Source organism: Lissotriton vulgaris, chromosome 11 (genome assembly GCF_964263255.1).
Source record: "Lissotriton vulgaris chromosome 11, aLisVul1.2, whole genome shotgun sequence".
In the NCBI taxonomy this organism is placed as follows: Eukaryota; Metazoa; Chordata; class Amphibia; order Caudata; family Salamandridae; genus Lissotriton; species Lissotriton vulgaris.
In genome coordinates, this window is record NC_141699.1 from 248,781,238 (window position 1) to 248,800,566 (window position 19,329).

A 19,329-nucleotide genomic window follows, 5' to 3' on the forward strand; every position below is an offset into this window, starting at 1 on the left:
TTTTGAATAGTAGCCTGTGCAGCAGCCAGTAAAGGGTGTAGCACAAGCTGCTATTAAAAACTGTATGTTTTCAAACATTCCTGCACCGTGTGGCAGGCACTATGTGGTGCTTGCCACATGGTGCAAGGATGTATATAGGTGCCCCAAATGACCCATAGCAGAGGGGAAAGGGGGCCTGCTAGGGGCCCCAAAGTCACTTTGCACCTGCCTTTTCCTGGCGGGTGGACCGCCATGGAAGGGTAGGTGGAAAGCGACATCATAACCCAGAAAGCGGAGCCGAAGCTGGCTCCACTGTCATTATGGGATTACTATTCCGCCCGCCACCTCGACGGGCTCTGTGAGCGGGTTTTCCTCCGACACTGCCATTATTGTAATCCGGCGGTCGGACGGAAACCTATGATGTCGGACTGAAAACCTCAGACAAGCTTTTGGATGGCTTTCCGTCTGACATCATAATTAACCCCATAGTAATGTAAATGAAATTTTATATAGACTGTGAGTACGGATGCAAGTAATGGCCCTTTCTGCCGTCAAACACCAACGGACAAGCATTTGCACCTGTAAAAGTACCCATTGAGTTGATTTCCAAATAGCAGAATCCTCTACGGAAAGTTCGCCAACCTCCTGTGTCTCATTTGCTGAAACGAAAAAAATGAAATGAAATTACGATTTAGGACGTGAATTCTGGCAATTTATTATATGCTTTCATGTTTAAAACACCCTACAGAAGGGTTTTTAAAAGTATGCCTTTATTCTTATAAAAGCATTAGTGTCGCTCTAAACCTAGCATTTTGTCTTTATGCTGAATTGTGATGTAAAATGGTGTTTTCATATTTGATGCCTAGATAAAGGATGTGGTACCATACTCTTAATTTATATCTTCTTCCTGATTTGCCAATCAAATTATCTTTTCAGCTATATTGCTATCATCGTCCTGTTTGTATTTTTCTTTTATCAGAACAACTTTACCTTCAAGCTATAAAATAGAAATACATCCACATCCAACTACCTATCATTCTGAAAAAAATTAAAAACCCATCTGTTCCCTAAATACTAAGACCCACCTGTGTCCTCCCAGCAGCCAAACCTACCTCTTCGCTATTAGCGCCTTGATATCCCCCGGGACGATTGTAGCGCTCTATAAATAAATAAATGTTTTAACCATGAGCTGATTTGTTAAAATGTGTGCCAGTTCACTTCATCTTTATCTCTCCATCAATATCGAGCAATAACAGTGAAGTCGAAACAGTCATTGTCCATCTAATTCAGCAACCTCATTGCTTTACATTGTAAATGCCTTCCTTTCCCAGGGTGTCTCTCCAGGTCTAAATAAAGGTTGATCAATTATTGGTCTCCCCTTCCTTGCTAAAGTCATCAGTCACAGTAGCTTCCCAGCTGAAGAGTTACATCCCTTCTCTCCCATTACTTTCAGATGTCTTCCTTTTTGGTTTTGAATCTGGCCACATTATAGTCATCAACTTGCTAACAATTACCAGTGTAGCTGTACATATCGTATGTGACGTTTGGCCTCTTTTTGTTCTCTTTAAAATGCACTGCATTCCTTTGCTTCTCCTTGATTCAATGAAGTTCCTTCTGTTTACCTTCTCTCTTATTGGGAGGAGTAAGACCAATCACTCCTTAAATGCATAGTTTTGCTATGCTGTGTTTCAACAATTTGTTGCTTCAAACTTTATTTCTTGGCTAGTATGCAGTCTTTACCTCGCAGGACATTACCACACAGCCCCATTTTGGTACTTTACTCTGTGGTACTTTACCATGCAGGTAAGTATATTTTTTTCTTTATAAATTACATAATTATATGTCAATTAAAAATAGCAGTGGAATTTACTGATTGTGGAAAGGATCAGAGTTAAGAAATGTGTATGGGAGGGTATAGGTAAAGGAGGATAAGGGATCTTTAGGGTTTTGGGGTGGATAGCGGTACATGCAGTAAGGGATTTTTAGTGTTATGGGGAGGGTAGAGGTAAAGGCAGGTAATGGGTTTTTAGAGTCCTCGGGGAAGTGATATTTTATTTGTCAAATGTTTTATGAGGTTAGTGGATATATCATTAATTTGCTTGATTAATTAAAACCATTGCAGTTCATATGTAAAACAGAAATCAATTCACTGTAATCATATTCTAAAATTAATATACTATGTGAGTGGTATAAGGCCACGATTGGCAACAGTGCGACGACTCGACCCAAAAAATGCAGTTGTGCCTTAGTTTTATATGATGTTGTCAATACAGTGCATAACAACCACAAAAAGTTAGGCAACAACACATTCTGAAACTATTCTAGAGCGCTGCCGATTTAAATGGGGAATGAGCTATGAGTATACAGTGTCTTGAGCATAAAGAGTCCCTACATTACAAGAATTAGTCCCGGTAGGATAAGAGTGCTATGGTGCCCAGCATCCTCCTAACTTGATCATGCTAACAATTCTAAGAGTGCACTGTGCCAGTTGTTTCAAGGTAAACATATTGTCTGTACGTATGGGTCAAAATCCAAGCATAGCACAAAATACTTGTTTCACCTTCTTTAGAATAGAGTGCGAGGATATTTTATTCTAACAGGTTGGAAAGAATATTTAGCCCCGGGGGCGTGGCTTGGCCGCGGACAAAGATGGATGCGCATTAGCGAAGCTCTCAGACTAACCCCGACATCCGTCATATATCCGAGTCCCCAGTGGGCATCTTGCTGTGGAGAGAAATCTGGAGGGCTGTGTGTATCGGGTCCCCACTGTCCTGATTGTGTACCTATGAGTCTTGAGAGCTTCCCCATACCTCAGAGCGCCACCGCCGATAATGGAGTGAGGAAGCAAGGCCCACAGGCATTACATAGCATGGCCAAGGGATGGAGAGCTACTCCGCTAAATATTGCCACAGCGAGTACGGAAATAACAGTGACTGAGGCAGACCCAGGGGAGCAGACTCGCCAGACCGTGGACCAGCCTGTGGTATGCCCAGTAGAGGGGCCTTTAGTGATTGAGTCTTGTGAGGCTGGTGGGAAAAGGGCCTGGAAAAGTAGAGGTGGGAGGCCAACGCCCCCATGGAGGAGACTGCCACCCCGTCATGAGAGTGTCGGCGCTCCCCACTGTACACAGTCAGAAGAGCTGACGGGGTTCGGGTACGAGGCCGCCGCAATGAGCGGAGTGATGGAGGAGGGCGCCGGGTCTGGCCCACAGTACAGTGGCCAAAGGGTGGTCCCATCCCAGCAGGCCCACCCTGAGGGCAAGTCTGAGAAGTGAGGGACCACCTAGGGAGCACAGACAAAGAGTGGAGGAGTCAGCCCATTGGAACTAGATTGGGCCGAACGTGAAACAAAGTCCTGACCCCAACTAAAGACTTATGGTGCAACGCAGTAGTGGGAGATGACCCTCGCCCTGGCAAGCAGTGTCAATCCAGATCTGATTGGGGGGGGTCTTCAACTGCTGTAGACGGGTGGAGCAGGACCCAACCTACCTGAGCGTGGGAGGAACTCAAAGGTGGTATGAGGCCCAGGCCCTAGAGCGGTGATGAAATCGGGCAAGAGTGACAGAGGGAGTATTGAGACTGGCCTATGCACCGGAGGGTGAAGGTTGAGGATGTTTCATGGCTCGGGGCACTGGCATGCTACATCTAAAGGTGAGGGCCCCCAGGGGTGGTCCGAACAATCCACATATTCTTCTCCCCTCGCCTCACCCCGCCAGGGCAACAGGGGGCCAAAAACACTTTAGATGGGGCACGTTGAGACAATGATGAAACCCAAGGGTGTACGAGCATCCCAATCCATCAAAATGGACAAATGTGCCATCATGAATCCCACAATGATGATGGAAGGGGACGTGGCTGGGAGCCCTCGCTGGGAGAAATCATGGCAGCAGTAAAGGATGTGAAGGGCACCCTGAAACCCAAAATCAACACTGTAGGAGAGTAGGATCTGCAATCCTAAGATCACCCAGATTTTTTGCTTTTGTTTCACTGGTTTACGACTTTCTCTGGCTGTGGGCCTGCCAATCAGACCCGCAGCCTAGCTGTTCTCTCACTAAATTGACATGTGTACCTTAGGTGCATTACCCAAATGGAACTGGGCCACCTTGTCAGACCCTGTAACTCAGGGCATCGGTGTACCTAGGGCCTACCAGGGGCTGAAGCATGTATTATGCCACCCCTGGATGGCCATCTAAATCTGACACAACTGGCTGCACGACAGCTGGGGCAAGGTGGTGTAATCACCCTTTGCTTTAGATATAGTATACCTATATCTAACCCCGAAAATGGACACACGGATTCCTATCAGTCACTCCTATGGCAGGCCTTGACAATCCTGAAGGCAGAGTGCGTGGAATTGTGTGAAATGGTGCTCTGGCATGAGCTGAGCCCGTTTGGAGCTTGCGGAACCAAGTCCCAATAGCTGTTCCATGATAACGCGTACCATATACTCTTAAGTGCATTATAATCCTCGCGGTTAAATGCTATCTTTGGTATCGCTTTATCAAAACATGTCGAGTAAGGTGTCATACGAATTGGGATACTAACCCCTAGCCAATGCTGGCGACGGGGTTAGCATTCCACCCTTCTAGAGGGACACGACATGTACATAACTGTGAACCCCGGTTAAAGTTAACTGAAGCCTCAGCTCCACAAAATGGATGCTGCCACCACAGACACGAGTCTGACCTCCTGCTGCTGGGAGTCCTTCCAGCGAGGAGAGCTTGGACAAAGGGTTTCCTGTCCGGGGCGGTGCTAGCACCATCCCAGACAGGGTTTTGTGTATCCTGGGTAGGCAGGGCTTTACAGGAAGGTGACTGCGGAGTGGCACCCCGGTGCTCACTACGCATCTGCCGGCTAGAACCAGTTCCAGGGGCACACCAGCCCCTGGCCTGGGGAAAGTCCGGCATAGGAGAGGGGTGTAACCACCCCCCTTCCTGGTCCCACCCCTAGGGCAGGACCTAGTCGCGTACCCACCCCTTTCTTTAGGATAAAGGCAGGAGCGGGGACCCTTCCAAATTAGATCATCTTTGAATCAAGAAACTACTTTCTATGAAAGGAACTCTCGACTCTTCTCAAGATTTCTCCCTTGTGACTAAGGAGTAGTCACCCTGCATCCGCAGGCACCATCTAAGAACTCTGCGGTTTGCTGCACGTCATTCCTCCGGAATCCGACTGCCCAGCTCGACGAGACCCGGCTTCCCTGGCACCTCTGACCTCTACCCACATCGTCAGCTCAGCTGAGATCCGTGGGTGCGACGAGACCTCGAGGGACCGGCCATCATCAGAACTGCACGACTTCTACCCAGCACGACCGCCGAGGGATCCTCTGGTGAGTGCTTTGGGGTCCGAGAAGCCCCGACCCTGAGCAGCTCCAGCACCGAAGTCCAGCCTCCCAGTATCTCCACGATCTGCGTGGGGCCCTTCTGCTTTTTGCTGCTCATCACGTTGTCTGGCTACTAGCCGCTGGATTGTGGCCTTCTCGACGACGCCCGACGACATCACTGCTGCTGGTCTGGTTGCTCCAGACTGGCCCTTGCTCCCTTCCGAGAGAGGAGCACCCCGGACCCTCCTGGTCCACTCAAGACGCCATTTTAGGTCCACCGCGTGGGCCTGAATTTGCCAAGGCTTGTTGCCCCAATCCTGGGCCCAGCGACGCCGACAGCATCAACCATCGTGGGACAGCTCGCACCTCCATCCTGGTCGCCGACAACGCCTCCTGGTCCGTGAGACTGCAGAGCCTAGCGTCGCCCACTCACCTAGTCGAGGTGACTACCATCCGGTGCCCTCCTGGTGCCCTCGGACTACTGGCTAGTAGTTACGAACTTGGTCCCCTCTGCTTTCAGGTGTCATCCATCTTCGATCCAGGCTTGGATCTCTTGGAACTTTCTTCACTGGTCGCCTGCCAGCAACTCCTTTCTTCAGGCTCCTGGTTCGTCAGCGAGGATTCCCTACGTCTGTAAAGACCTATGCAGCCACAGCCCCTGGGCTAGGTAACTTCGGCATTTCGGAGCCCCAGCATAGCCTCATTATCTAAGTGTCCAGAGTCACTGTCGTTTTCGACTTACCTTATCGGGTTCGCCCGAGAACACTAACTTTGCGTGCCCTCGGGCATTTGTGTAGATTGTGCACTTGAAGTATTTTCATAAGAGTTTTTGTTGTGTGCTTAGTACCCTGTCCTCATAAAGAGTACAGGGCTGTTGTGACTTAAAATAAATACACTGTTTATTTTCATAACACTTGTGTGGTGTCCTTTCACTTGGTGTTCAAGGGGTATATGTGATGGTATAACAGCTGGCTTAACACGCCCTCTAGAGTTTAGCCCGAAGACTGCTCGTATCCACGCTACTAGTATAGCTGGTCTAAAAGGTTGGCTTACAACCAATCACCATAAGGGTCGTTTGGACTGATGCATAGTGATCACTAGAATAGTGAGCACTGCATATCAGGCCAACTTCTCACATTGGTGTGCAGCGGTTGGGATTTGAGCTTGCTGTTGTTTTACCACACGTATCCTAAGAATATCTTGTGAAAGATCGCATAAGTACTCCAGGTACATATAACTTAGCTTAGAATACTCTGAGTTCTACTGAACCAGCTGTTGTAGCTCCTCAAGGCTTAGCACACCTTGGCTACAACTCTTAGCAAGGGATCAGTAGGCAAACATATAGTGTAGGTAGGTGCATCACTTACACCACACTAGAAGCAGCATGTCAGACAAAGGAGGAAACTCTGAGTCTCCCCTTGTGTCAGTCGACCCTCCACAGGTCATGTCCAGATATGCTGCACTTAGCTTCCAAGAGATGAGACAAATCTGTACATCCAGGAAGCTAAAACAGGGTGCAAACCCTACCATTCCTTTTCTGATTGGTCTCTTAGAGACTTATGATGCTAGAAGGGCTGGTAACACAGACCCTTCTTATCCAGAGGGGAACATGCCTCCACTAGAGGGAACCTTGGGTGACCCTGACCTTATCCATCTCTCCGCAGAAGGTGAAGAGGAGGATGAGGATCTAGAGCCATCTGAGGACGAGGCAGACAAAGGTCCAGAAGTAGTTAGCCAGCTAACTAGGGACAACTTAAGCAGGCACGAGAATGGTACTAGGAGACCCCTGGGGCCCCTCTCAGGCCAGCTTAACATTGGGAATGGACGAGTTAGGTCTCTATCGAGAGGCTCTAACAGACTTGTTCGAACCAATGGCTCTCAGGACTCTTCTCAACGAGGGATGACATCCCCTCAGAGGAGAGTGTACGAAGCCAAAGTGAGGGAAGTCAATCTGAGGATTGAAAGGGAAGAACTTGCCCTGGCCAAAGAAAGACTTGCCTTCGCTAGAGAGTAAAAGTTAAGTGGACTAGATTCCACTGGTGGCAGCATTCCCCCAAGGGAAAACAGGAGTTTAGACACTAGACACCTGAGTAAGATAGTGCCCCCCTTTAAGCAAGGGGATGATATCCACAAATGGATTACTGCTTTGGAGAGGGCCTGCACTGTACAGTGTGTCCCCCAGAGTCAGTGGGCAGCTATCTTGTGGCTCTCCTTTGAAGGTAAAGGTAGAGATAAGCTCCTCACTACTAGAGCTGAGGATGCTAACAATTACCAGGTCCTGAAGAACACACTGATTGATGGGTTCGGCCTAACCACTGAGCAGTACAGGTTGCTGTTCAGGGATACCCAGAAAACTCAGTCTCAGGACTGGTCTGATTTTGTTGATTGTGCCACTAAGGCTTTGGAGGGCTGGTTGCTGGGCAGTAAGGTTACTGATTATACAGGATTGTACAATCTGATCATGAGGGAACAGATTTTAAACAATTGTCAGAACCTGTTGTTGCATCAGCACCTTGTCGACTCGGATCTGACCTCTCGCCAAGAATTGGGAAAGAAGGCAGACAGATGGGTCAGAACAAGGGTTAAGCAAAACCAGGGCCAGAACCAGGGTGGTCAGAAGAAAGCGGACCAGAAGGGTAAAGATTCTAAGGGTGAACAAAATGACCAGAAGTCTTCGACAGGTCCCCAACAACCCAAAGAAGGGGGGGTCAGGCTTCCCAGAAAAAGAAGAATCAAGAAGGCCAATCAAAAAGGTGGTGCCAATACTGTAAAAGTAAAACTCACTGGTTTAGTGAGTGCACCAAGAAAGGAGGGCAGACTCCTGCTACTGCAGCCCCTAAGGCACCTGTGCCCCCTAGTACAGCCAGCAGTAGTAGTGCACCTCCCAAGGGATTAGTTGGGTTAACCTTGGGTTCTGAGGGGTATGACAACTTAGTTGGCACACTCACTCAGGCTGTCCTTGTCTGTACAGGGGATATGGATATATCCCCTAATGTCAGTCCCAATACTTTGGGCAAATACAGGCAGACGCCTTTGATAAATGAAAAAATGGCTCAGGCCTATAGGGACACTTGTGCCAGTGTCACCATGGTGACACCTAACTTTGTGGACCCTGGACAGATCATGCCAGGTACAGATTTCCTGGACACCAATGCCAGCAACGTCACTACCAGTCATAGTATGGCGATTGTTGCTTTCTCCTGGGAAGGGGTAAATGGCCAGAAAAAGGTTGTTGTTAGTTCAGACCTCCAAGTGGATTGTTTGTTGGGCAATGATTTGGAGTCATCACAATGGTCAGAAGTGGAGCAGAGGACTCGCATGGAGATGTTAGGCTTGCCAGCACATGTGCTTGCTGTGACACGGTCACAGGTCAGAAGATGCCCCACTGAACAGGTGCTGGATCCTGGAACAATGGACCAGACACCTCCCAAGAAGAAGAGCTGTAGGGTTAAGGCATCGCCTTCCCCCTTGCCCCAGGTCGAGGATCAAGTCTCGGAGGAGGCTGACCTGCAGGACTTGAGGGAAACTGAGCCTAAAGAACTCGAACTTGATCAAGTTGAGTTTCTGGGCTCAGGGGGACCCTCCAGAGAAGACCTGGGGAAGGACCAATTAGACTGCCCTTCCCTTGAACCCCTCAGGCAGCAGGCTGCTGCTGAGGCTGCTGGGAACGCCACAGGTACCCACAAGGTATACTGGGAGGATGGACTCCTGTACACTGAGGCAAGAGACCCCAAGCCTGGCATGACCAGGAGGCTATCCCCTTGTCTCAGCGAGGTTTCCTTCTTACCTTGGCCCACAAGATTCCCTTAGCAGGACACTTAGGCCAGACGAAGACGTGGGACAGGCTTGTCTCACACTTTCACTGGCCTCACATGAACGAGGATACCAAGGAGTTTTGTCGCTCCTGTGTCACTTGCCAAGCCAGTGGTAAGTCAGGTGGCACAACAAAGGCCCCCCTTATACCAATGCCTGTGGTGGGGGTGCCCTTTGAACAAGTGGGGATTGACATTGTCGGTCCAATGGAACCCCAGACAGCATCAGGGCACAAGTTTATACTGGTGGTAGTGGATCATGCCATCAGGTATCCTGAAGCTATTCCCCTTAGGACCACTACAGCACCTGTTGTGGCAAGAGCCCTAGTTGGAGTGTTCTCCAGAGTGGGCTTCCCTAAGGAGGTTGTCTCTGACAGAGGTGCAAACTTCATGTCAAGCTACTTAACTGCTATGTGGAAGGAATGTGGTGTCAACTACAAGTTCACTACACCCTATCACCCACAATGCAATGGGCTTGTTGAAAGGTTCAACAGGACCCTAAAAGGGATGATTCATGGACTACCTGAAAAGCTCAGGTGTAGATGGGATGTCCTGATTCCCTGCCTTTTATTCGCTTATAGAGAAGTCCCACAGAAGGGGGTTGGCTACAGCCCTTTTGAACTTTTGTATGGACATCCTGTAAGAGGACCCCTGTGTTTGGTGAAGGAAGGATGGGAGAGACCTCTCAAAAAGCCTGCAACCAACATAGTGGACTATGTACTTGGTCTCCGCTCCCGGATGGCTGAGTACATGGAAAAGGCATCTGAAAACCTTAAGGCCAGCCAAGAACTCCAAAAAGCTTGGCATGACCAAAAGGCTGTCCTGACTGTTTATCAGCCTGGACAGAAGGTGTGGGTGTTGGAGCCAGTGGCCCCAGCAGCACTCAAAGACAAATGGTCTGGGCCCCACACAATTCTTGAGCAAAAGGGAGAGGTCACCTACCTGGTGGGCCTTGGAACTCCCCGGAGCCCCCACAGGGTGCTCCATGTCAACAGGCTCAAAGCATATGTCGACAGGAAGGACATGAGCTTGCTCATGGCCATAGATGAGGGACAGGAGGAAGAGAGTGACCCTCTCCCAGACCTGCTCACTCAGAATCCTGATGATGGATCAGTGGATGGTGTTGTCTTTTGTGGCAGCCTCTCTGAACATCAACAGAAGGATTGTAAACAGGTTCTTCAATCCTTCCGGCATATGTTCTCTCTAACACCCAGTCAGACCAATTGGTGTACCCATGAGGTTGACACTGGTGACAGCTTGCCAGTCAAGAGTAAAATCTACAGGCAGCCTGATCATGTTAGAGACTGCATCAAAACTGAAGTGCAGAAAATGTTGGAGTTGGGAGTCATTGAACCCTCGGATAGCCCTTGGGCTAGTCCAGTAGTTCTAGTGCCAAAGCCTCACACCCAGGGTGGTAAGAAAGAGATGAGGTTTTGCGTAGACTACAGGGGTCTCAATACAGTCACTAAGACTGATGCCCACCCAATACCAAGGGCAGATGAGCTTATAGATAGATTGGCTTCTGCCAACTACTTAAGTACATTTGACCTGACAGCTGGGTATTGGCAAATCAGGTTAGCTGAGGACGCCAAGCCCAAGACAGCATTTTCTACCCCTGGTGGGCATTATCAATTTGTGGTAATGCCCTTTGGTTTGAAAAATGCACCTGCCACCTTCCAAAGGCTGGTGAGTCATGTTCTCACTGGGCTGGATGACTTCTGTGCAGCGTATCTTGACGATATTTCTGTCTTTAGCTCCACCTGGGAGGATCACCTGGTCCACCTGAGGAAAGTGTTAGAGGCACTGCAAGCAGCAGGTCTCACTATCAAGGCCACAAAGTGCCAGATAGGGCAGACACAGGTTGTATACTTGGGCCACCTTGTAGGTGGAGGCTAAGTTCAGCCACTGGAGAGCAAAATACAGTCAATCAGGGACTGGGCTCCTCCAACCACCCAGACTCAGGTTCGAGCTTTCTTGGGCCTGACTGGTTACTACCGAAAGTTTGTCAGAAATTATGGATCAATTGTGACTCCACTTAATGAACTGACAAGTAAGAAAATGCCAAAAAAGGTTCAGTGGACAGCAGGCTGTCAAAAAGCATTCGATGACCTGAAACAGGCCATGTGCACAGCACCTATCCTCAAGAGTCCAGACTACTCCAAACCATTCATTGTCCAAACAGATGCTTCTGAGTTGGGTGTGGGAGCTGTTCTATCTCAACTGAATTTTGATGGTAATGACCAGCCCATTGCTTCTATAAGCAGAAGGCTGACCCCCAGAGAGAAAAATTGGTCAGCTATTGAGAGGGGGGCCTTTGCTGTGGTTTGGGCCCTGAAGAAACTGAGGCCATACTTGTTTGGCACTCATTTCAAGATTCAGACCGACCATAAGCCCCTCTTATGGCTAAATCAGATGAAGGGTGAAAACCCCAAACTGCTTAGGTGGTCCATTTCCCTACAGGGGATGGACTTCACAGTGGAGCATAGGCCTGGCACTGATCATGGCAATGCAGATGGGCTCTCCAGGTATTTCCACTTAGAACAAGAAGACTCACCTGGTCAAGGTTCGTTTATTGTCCAAACGTTTGGGGGGGGGGGGGGTGTCATGTAGGAGAGTAGGGTCTGCAATCCTATGATCACCCAGATTTTCTGCTTTTGTTTCACTGGTTTACGACTTTCTCTGGCTGTGGGCCTGCCAATCAGACCCACAGCCTAGCTGTTCTCTCACTAAATTGACATGTGTACCTTAGGTGCATTACCCAATTGGAACTGGGCCACCTTGTCAGACCCTGTAACTCAGGGCATCGGTGTACCCAGGGCCTACCAGGAGCTGAAGCATGTTTTATGGCACCCCTGAATGGCCATCTAAATCTGACACAACTGGCTGCACGACAGCTGGGGCAAGGTGGTGTAATCACCCTTTGCTTTAGATATAGTATACCTATATCTAACCCCGAAAATGGATACACGGATTCCTATCAGTCACTCCTATGGCAGGCCTTGACAATCCTGAAGGCAGAGTGTGTGGAATCGTGTGAAATGGTGCTCTAGCATGAGCTGAGCCCGTTTGCAGCTTGCGGAACCAAGTCCCAATAGCTGTTCCATGATAACGCGTACCATATACTCTTAAGTGCATTATAATCCTCGCGGTTAAATGCTATCTTTGGTATCGCTTTATCAAAACATGTCGAGTAAGGTGTCATACGAATTGGGATACTAACCCCTCGCCAATGCTGGTGACGGGGTTAGCATTCCACCCTTCTAGAGGGACACAACATGTACGTAACTGTGAACCCCGGTTAAAGTTAACTGAAGCCTCAGCTCCACAAAATGGATGCTGCCACCACAGACACGAGTCTGACCTCCTGCTGCTGGGAGTCCTTCCAGCGAGGAGAGCTTGGACAAAGGGTTTCCTGTCCGGGGCGGTGCTAGCACCATCCCAGACAGGGTTTTGAGTATCCTGGGTAGGCAGGGCTTTACAGGAAGGTGACTGCGGAGTGGCACCCCGGTGCTCACTACGCATCTGCCGGCTAGAACCAGTTCCAGGGGCACACCAGCCCCTGGCCTGGGGAAAGTCCGGCATGGGAGAGGGGTGTAACCACCCCCCTTCCTGGTCCCACCCCTAGGGCAGGACCTAGTCGCGTACCCACCCCTTTCTTTAGGATAAAGGCAGAAGCGGTGACCCTTCCAAATTAGATCATCTTTGAATCAAGAAACTACTTTCTACGAAAGGAACTCTCGACTCTTCTCAAGATTTCTCCCTTGTGACTAAGGAGTAGTCACCTTGCATCCGCAGGCACCATCTAAGAACTCTGCGGTTTGCTGCACGTCATTCCTCCGGAATCCGACTGCCCAGCTCGACGAGACCCGGCTTCCCTGGCACCTCTGACCTCTACCCACATCGTCAGCTCAGCTGAGATCCGTGGGTGCGACGAGACCTCGAGGGACCGGCCATCATCAGAACTGCACGACTTCTACCCAGCACGACCGCCGAGGGATCCTCTGGTGAGTGCTTTGGGGTCCGAGAAGCCCCGACCCTGAGCAGCTCCAGCACCGAAGTCCAGCCTCCCAGTATCTCCACGATCTGCGTGGGGCCCTTCTGCTTTTTGCTGCTCATCACGTTGTCTGGCTACTAGCCGCTGGCTTGTGTCCTTCTCGACGACGCCCGACGACATCACTGCTGCTGGTCTGGTTGCTCCAGACTGGCCCTTGCTCCCTTCCGAGAGAGGAGCACCCCGGACCCTCCTGGTCCACTCAAGACGCCATTTTAGGTCCACCGCGTGGGCCTGAATTTGCCAAGGCTTGTTGCCCCGATCCTGGGCCCAGCGACGCCGACAGCATCAACCATCGTGGGACAGCTCGCACCTCCATCCTGGTCGCCGACAACGCCTCCTGGTCCGTGAGACTGCAGAGCCTAGCGTCGCCCACTCACCTAGTCGAGGTGACTACCATCCGGTGCCCTCCTGGTGCCCTCGGACTACTGGCTAGTAGTTACGAACTTGGTCCCCTCTGCTTTCAGGTGTCATCCATCTTCGATCCAGGCTTGGATCTCTTTGAACTTTCTTCACTGGTCGCCTGCCAGCAACTCCTTTCTTCAGGCTCCTGGTTCGTCAGCGAGGATTCCCTACGTCTGTAAAGACCTATGCAGCCACAGCCCCTGGGCTAGGTAACTTCGGCATTTCGGTGCCCCAGCATAGCCTCATTATCTAAGGGTCCAGAGTCACTGTCGTTTTCGACTTACCTTATCGGGTTCGCCCGAGAACACTAACTTTGCGTGCCCTCGGGCATTTGTGTAGATTGTGCACTTGAAGTATTTTCATAAGAGTTTTTGTTGTGTGCTTAGTACCCTGTCCTCATAAAGAGTACAGGGCTGTTGTGACTTAAAATAAATACACTGTTTATTTTCATAACACTTGTGTGGTGTCCTTTCACTTGGTGTTCAAGGGGTATATGTGATGGTATAACAGCTGGCTTAACACGCCCTCTAGAGTTTAGCCCGAAGACTGCTCGTATCCACGCTACTAGGATAGCTGGGCTAAAAGGTTGACTTACAACCAATCACCATAAGGGTCGTTTGGACTGATGCATAGTGATCACTAGAATAGTGAGCACTGCATATCAGGCCAACTTCTCACATTGGTGAGCAGCGGTTGGGATTTGAGCTTGCTGTTGTTTTACCACACGCATCCTAAGAATATCTTGTGAAAGATCGCTTAAGTACTCCAGGTACATATAACGTAGCTTAGAATACTCTGAGTTCTACTGAACCAGCTGTTGTAGCTCCTCAAGGCTTAGCACACCTTGGCTACAACTCTTAGCAAGGGATCAGTAGGCAAACATATAGTGTAGGTAGGTGCATCACTTACACCACACTAGAAGCAGCATGTCAGACAAAGGAGGAAACTCTGAGTCTCCCCTTGTGTCAGTCGACCCTCCACAGGTCATGTCCAGATATGCTGCACTTAGCTTCCAAGAGATGAGACAAATCTGTACATCCAGGAAGCTAAACCAGGGTGCAAACCCTACCATTCCTTTTCTGATTGGTCTCTTAGAGACTTATGATGCTAGGAGGGCTGGTAACACAGACCCTTTTCATCCAGAGGGGAACATGCCTCCCCTAGAGGGAACCTTGGGTGACCCTGACCTTATCCATCTCTCCGCAGAAGGTGAAGAGGAGGATGAGGATCTAGAGCCATCTGAGGACGAGGCAGACAAAGGTCCAGAAGTAGTTAGCCAGCTAACTAGGGACAACTTAAGCAGGCACGAGAATGGTACTAGGAGACCCCTGGGGCCCCTCTCAGGCCAGCTTAACATTGGGAATGGACGAGTTAGGTCTCTATCGAGAGGCTCTAACAGATCCGTTCGAACCAATGGCTCTCAGGGCTCTTCTCAACGAGGGATGACATCCCCTCAGAGGAGAGTGTACGAAGCCAAAGTGAGGGAAGTCAATCTGAGGATTAAAAGGGAAGAACTTGCCCTGGCCAAAGAAAGACTTGCCTTCGCTAGAGAGCAAAAGTTAAGTGGACTAGATTCCACTGGTGGCAGCATTCCCCCAAGGGAAAACAGGAGTTTAGACACTAGACACCTGAGTAAGATAGTGCCCCCCTTTAAGCAAGGGGATGATATCCACAAATGGATTACTGCTTTGGAGAGGGCCTGCACTGTACAGTGTGTCCCCCAGAGTCAGTGGGCAGCTATCTTGTGGCTCTCCTTTGAAGGTAAAGGTAGAGATAAGCTCCTCACTACTAGAGCTGAGGATGCTAACAATTACCAGGTCCTGAAGAACACACTGATTGATGGGTTCGGCCTAACCACTGAGCAGTACAGGTTGCTGTTCAGGGATACCCAGAAAACTCAGTCTCAGGACTGGTCTGATTTTGTCGATTGTGCCACTAAGGCTTTGGAGGGCTGGTTGCTGGGCAGTAAGGTTACTGATTATACAGGATTGTACAATCTGATCATGAGGGAACAGATTTTAAACAATTGTCAGAACCAGTTGTTGCATCAGCACCTTGTCGACTCGGATCTGACCTCTCCCCAAGAATTGGGAAAGAAGGCAGACAGATGGGTCAGAACAAGGGTTAAGCAAAACCAGGGCCAGAACCAGGGTGGTCAGAAGAAAGCGGACCAGAAGGGTAAAGATTCTAAGGGTGAACAAAATGACCAGAAGTCTTCGACAGGTCCCCAACAACCCAAAGAAGGGGGGGTCAGGCTTCCCAGAAAAAGAAGAATCAAGAAGGCCAATCAAAAAGGTGGTGCCAATACTGTAAAAGTAAAACTCACTGGTTTAGTGAGTGCACCAAGAAAGGAGGGCAGACTCCTGCTACTGCAGCCCCTAAGGCACCTGTGCCCCCTAGTACAGCCAGCAGTGGTAGTGCATCTCCCAAGGGATTAGTTGGGTTAACCTTGGGTTCTGAGGGGTATGACAACTTAGTTGGCACACTCACTCAGGCTGTCCTTGTCTGTACAGGGGATATGGATATATCCCCTAATGTCAGTCCCAATACTTTGGGCAAATACAGGCAGACGCCTTTGATAAATGGAAAAATGGCTCAGGCCTATAGGGACACTTGTGCCAGTGTCACCATGGTGACACCTAACTTTGTGGACCCTGGACAGATCATGCCAGGTACAGATTTCCTGGTGACCAATGCCAGCAACGTCACTACCAGTCATAGTATGGCGATTGTTGCTTTCTCCTGGGGAGGGGTAAATGGCCAGAAAAAGGTTGTTGTTAGTTCAGACCTCCCAGTAGATTGTTTGTTGGGCAATGATTTGGAGTCATCACAATGGTCAGAAGTGGAGCAGAGGACTCACATGGAGATGTTAGGCTTGCCAGCACATGTGCTTGCTGTGACTAGGTCACAGGTCAGAAGATGCCCCACTGAACAGGTGCTGGATCCTGGAACAATGGACCAGACACCTCCCAAGAAGAAGAGCAGTAGGGTTAAGGCATCGCCTTCCCCCTTGCCCCAGGTCGAGGATCAAGTCTCGGAGGAGGCTGACCTGCAGGAATTGAGGGAAACTGAGCCTAAAGAACTCAAACTTGATCAAGTTGAGTTTCTGGGCTCAGGGGGACCCTCCAGAGAAGACCTGGGGAAGGACCAATTAGACTGCCCTTCCCTTGAACCCCTCAGGCAGCAGGCTGCTGCTGAGGCTGCTGGGAACGCCACAGGTACCCACAAGGTATACTGGGAGGATGGACTCCTGTACACTGAGGCAAGAGACCCCAAGCCTGGCATGACCAGGAGGCTGGTTATCCCCTTGTCTCAGCGAGGTTTCCTTCTTACCTTGGCCCACGAGATTCCCTTAGCAGGACACTTAGGCCAGACGAAGACGTGGGACAGGCTTGTCTCACACTTTCACTGGCCTCACATGAACGAGGATACCAAGGAGTTTTGTCGCTCCTGTGTCACTTGCCTAGCCAGTGGTAAGTCAGGTGGCACAACAAAGGCCCCCCTTATACCAATGCCTGTGGTGGGGGTGCCCTTTGAACAAGTGGGGATTGACATTGTCGGTCCAATGGAACCCCAGACAGCATCAGGGCACACGTTTATACTGGTGGTAGTGGATCATGCCACCAGGTATCCTGAAGCTATTCCCCTTAGGACCACTACAGCACCTGTTGTGGCAAGAGCCCTAGTTGGAGTGTTCTCCAGAGTGGGCTTCCCTAAGGAGGTTGTCTCTGACAGAGGTGCAAACTTCATGTCAAGCTACTTAACTGCTATGTGGAAGGAATGTGGTGTCAACTACAAGTTCACTACACCCTATCACCCACAATGCAATGGGCTTGTTGAAAGGTCAACAGGACCCTAAAAGGGATGATTCATGGACTACCTGAAAAGCTCAGGCGTAGATGGGATGTCCTGATTCCCTGCCTTTTATTCGCTTATAGAGAAGTCCCACAGAAGGGGGTTGGCTACAGCCCTTTTGAACTTTTGTATGGACATCCTGTAAGAGGACCCCTGTGTTTGGTGAAGGAAGGATGGGAGAGACCTCTCAAAAAGCCTGCAACCAACATAGTGGACTATGTACTTGGTCTCCGCTCCCGGATGGCTGAGTACATGGAAAAGGCATCTGAAAACCTTAAGGCCAGCCAAGAACTCCAAAAAGCTTGGCATGACCAAAAGGCTGTCCTGACTGTTTATCAGCCTGGACAGAAGGTGTGGGTGTTGGAGCCAGTGTTGGAGCCAGTGGCCCCAGCAGCACTCGAAGACAAATGGTCTGGGCCCCACACAATTCTTGAGCAAAAGGGAGAGGTCACCTACCTGGTGGACCTTGGAACTCCCCGGAGCCCCCACAGGGTGCTCCATGTCAACAGGCTCAAAGCATATGTCGACAGGAAGGACATGAGCTTGCTCATGGCCATAGATGAGGGACAGGAGGAAGAGAGTGACCCTCTCCCAGACCTGCTCACTCAGAATCCTGATGATGGATCAGTGGATGGTGTTGTCTTTTGTGGCAGCCTCTCTGAACATCAACAGAAGGATTGTAAACAGGTTCTTCAATCCTTCCGGCATATGTTCTCTCTAACACCCAGTCAGACCAATTGGTGTACCCATGAGGTTGACACTGGTGACAGCTTGCCAGTCAAGAGTAAAATCTACAGGCAGCCTGATCATGTTTGAGACTGCATCAAAACTGAAGTGCAGAAAATGTTGGAGTTGGGAGTCATTGAACCCTCGGATAGCCCTTGGGCTAGTCCAGTAGTTCTAGTGCCAAAGCCTCACACCCAGGGTGGTAAGAAAGAGATGAGGTTTTGCGTAGACTACAGGGGTCTCAATGCAGTCACTAAGACTGATGCCCACCCAATACCAAGGGCAGATGAGCTTATAGATAGATTGGCTTCTGCCAACTACTTAAGTACATTTGACCTGACAGCTGGGTATTGGCAAATCAGGTTAGCTGAGGACGCCAAGCCCAAGACAGCATTTTCTACCCCTGGTGGGCATTATCAATTTGTGGTAATGCCCTTTGGTTTGAAAAATGCACCTGCCACCTTCCAAAGGCTGGTGAGTCATGTTCTCACTTGGCTGGATGACTTCTGTGCAGCGTATCTTGACGATATTGCTGTCTTTAGCTCCACCTGGGAGGATCACCTGGTCCACCTGAGGAAAGTGTTAGAGGCACTGCAAGCAGCAGGTCTCACTATCAAGGCCACAAAGTGCCAGATAGGGCAGACACAGGTTGTATACTTGGGCCACCTTGTAGGTGGAGGCTAAGTTCAGCCACTGGAGAGCAAAATACAGTCAATCAGGGACTGGGCTCCTCCAACCACCCAGACTCAGGTTCGAGCTTTCTTGGGCCTGACTGGTTACTACCGAAAGTTTGTCAGAAATTATGGATCAATTGTGACTCCACTTAATGAACTGACAAGTAAGAAAATGCCAAAAAAGGTTCAGTGGACAGCAGGCTGTCAAAAAGCATTCGATGACCTGAAACAGGCCATGTGCACAGCACCTATCCTCAAGAGTCCAGACTACTCCAAACCATTCATTGTCCAAACAGATGCTTCTGAGTTGGATGTGGGAGCTGTTCTATCTCAACTGAATTTTGATGGTAATGACCAGCCCATTGCTTTTATAAGCAGAAGGCTGACCCCCAGAGAGAAAAATTGGTCAGCTATTGAGAGGTAGGCCTTTGCTGTGGTTTGGGCCCTGAAGAAACTGAGGCCATACTTGTTTGGCACTCATTTCAAGATTCAGACCGACCATAAG

General features: G+C 49.7%; 1 protein-coding gene across 1 annotated transcript in view; it reads left to right on the plus strand.

Moving 5' to 3' along the window:
• Positions 1-19,329, plus strand: part of HSCB (HscB mitochondrial iron-sulfur cluster cochaperone) — a 142,145-nt gene that overhangs the window by 109,258 nt on the left and 13,558 nt on the right. The window lies entirely within an intron of this gene.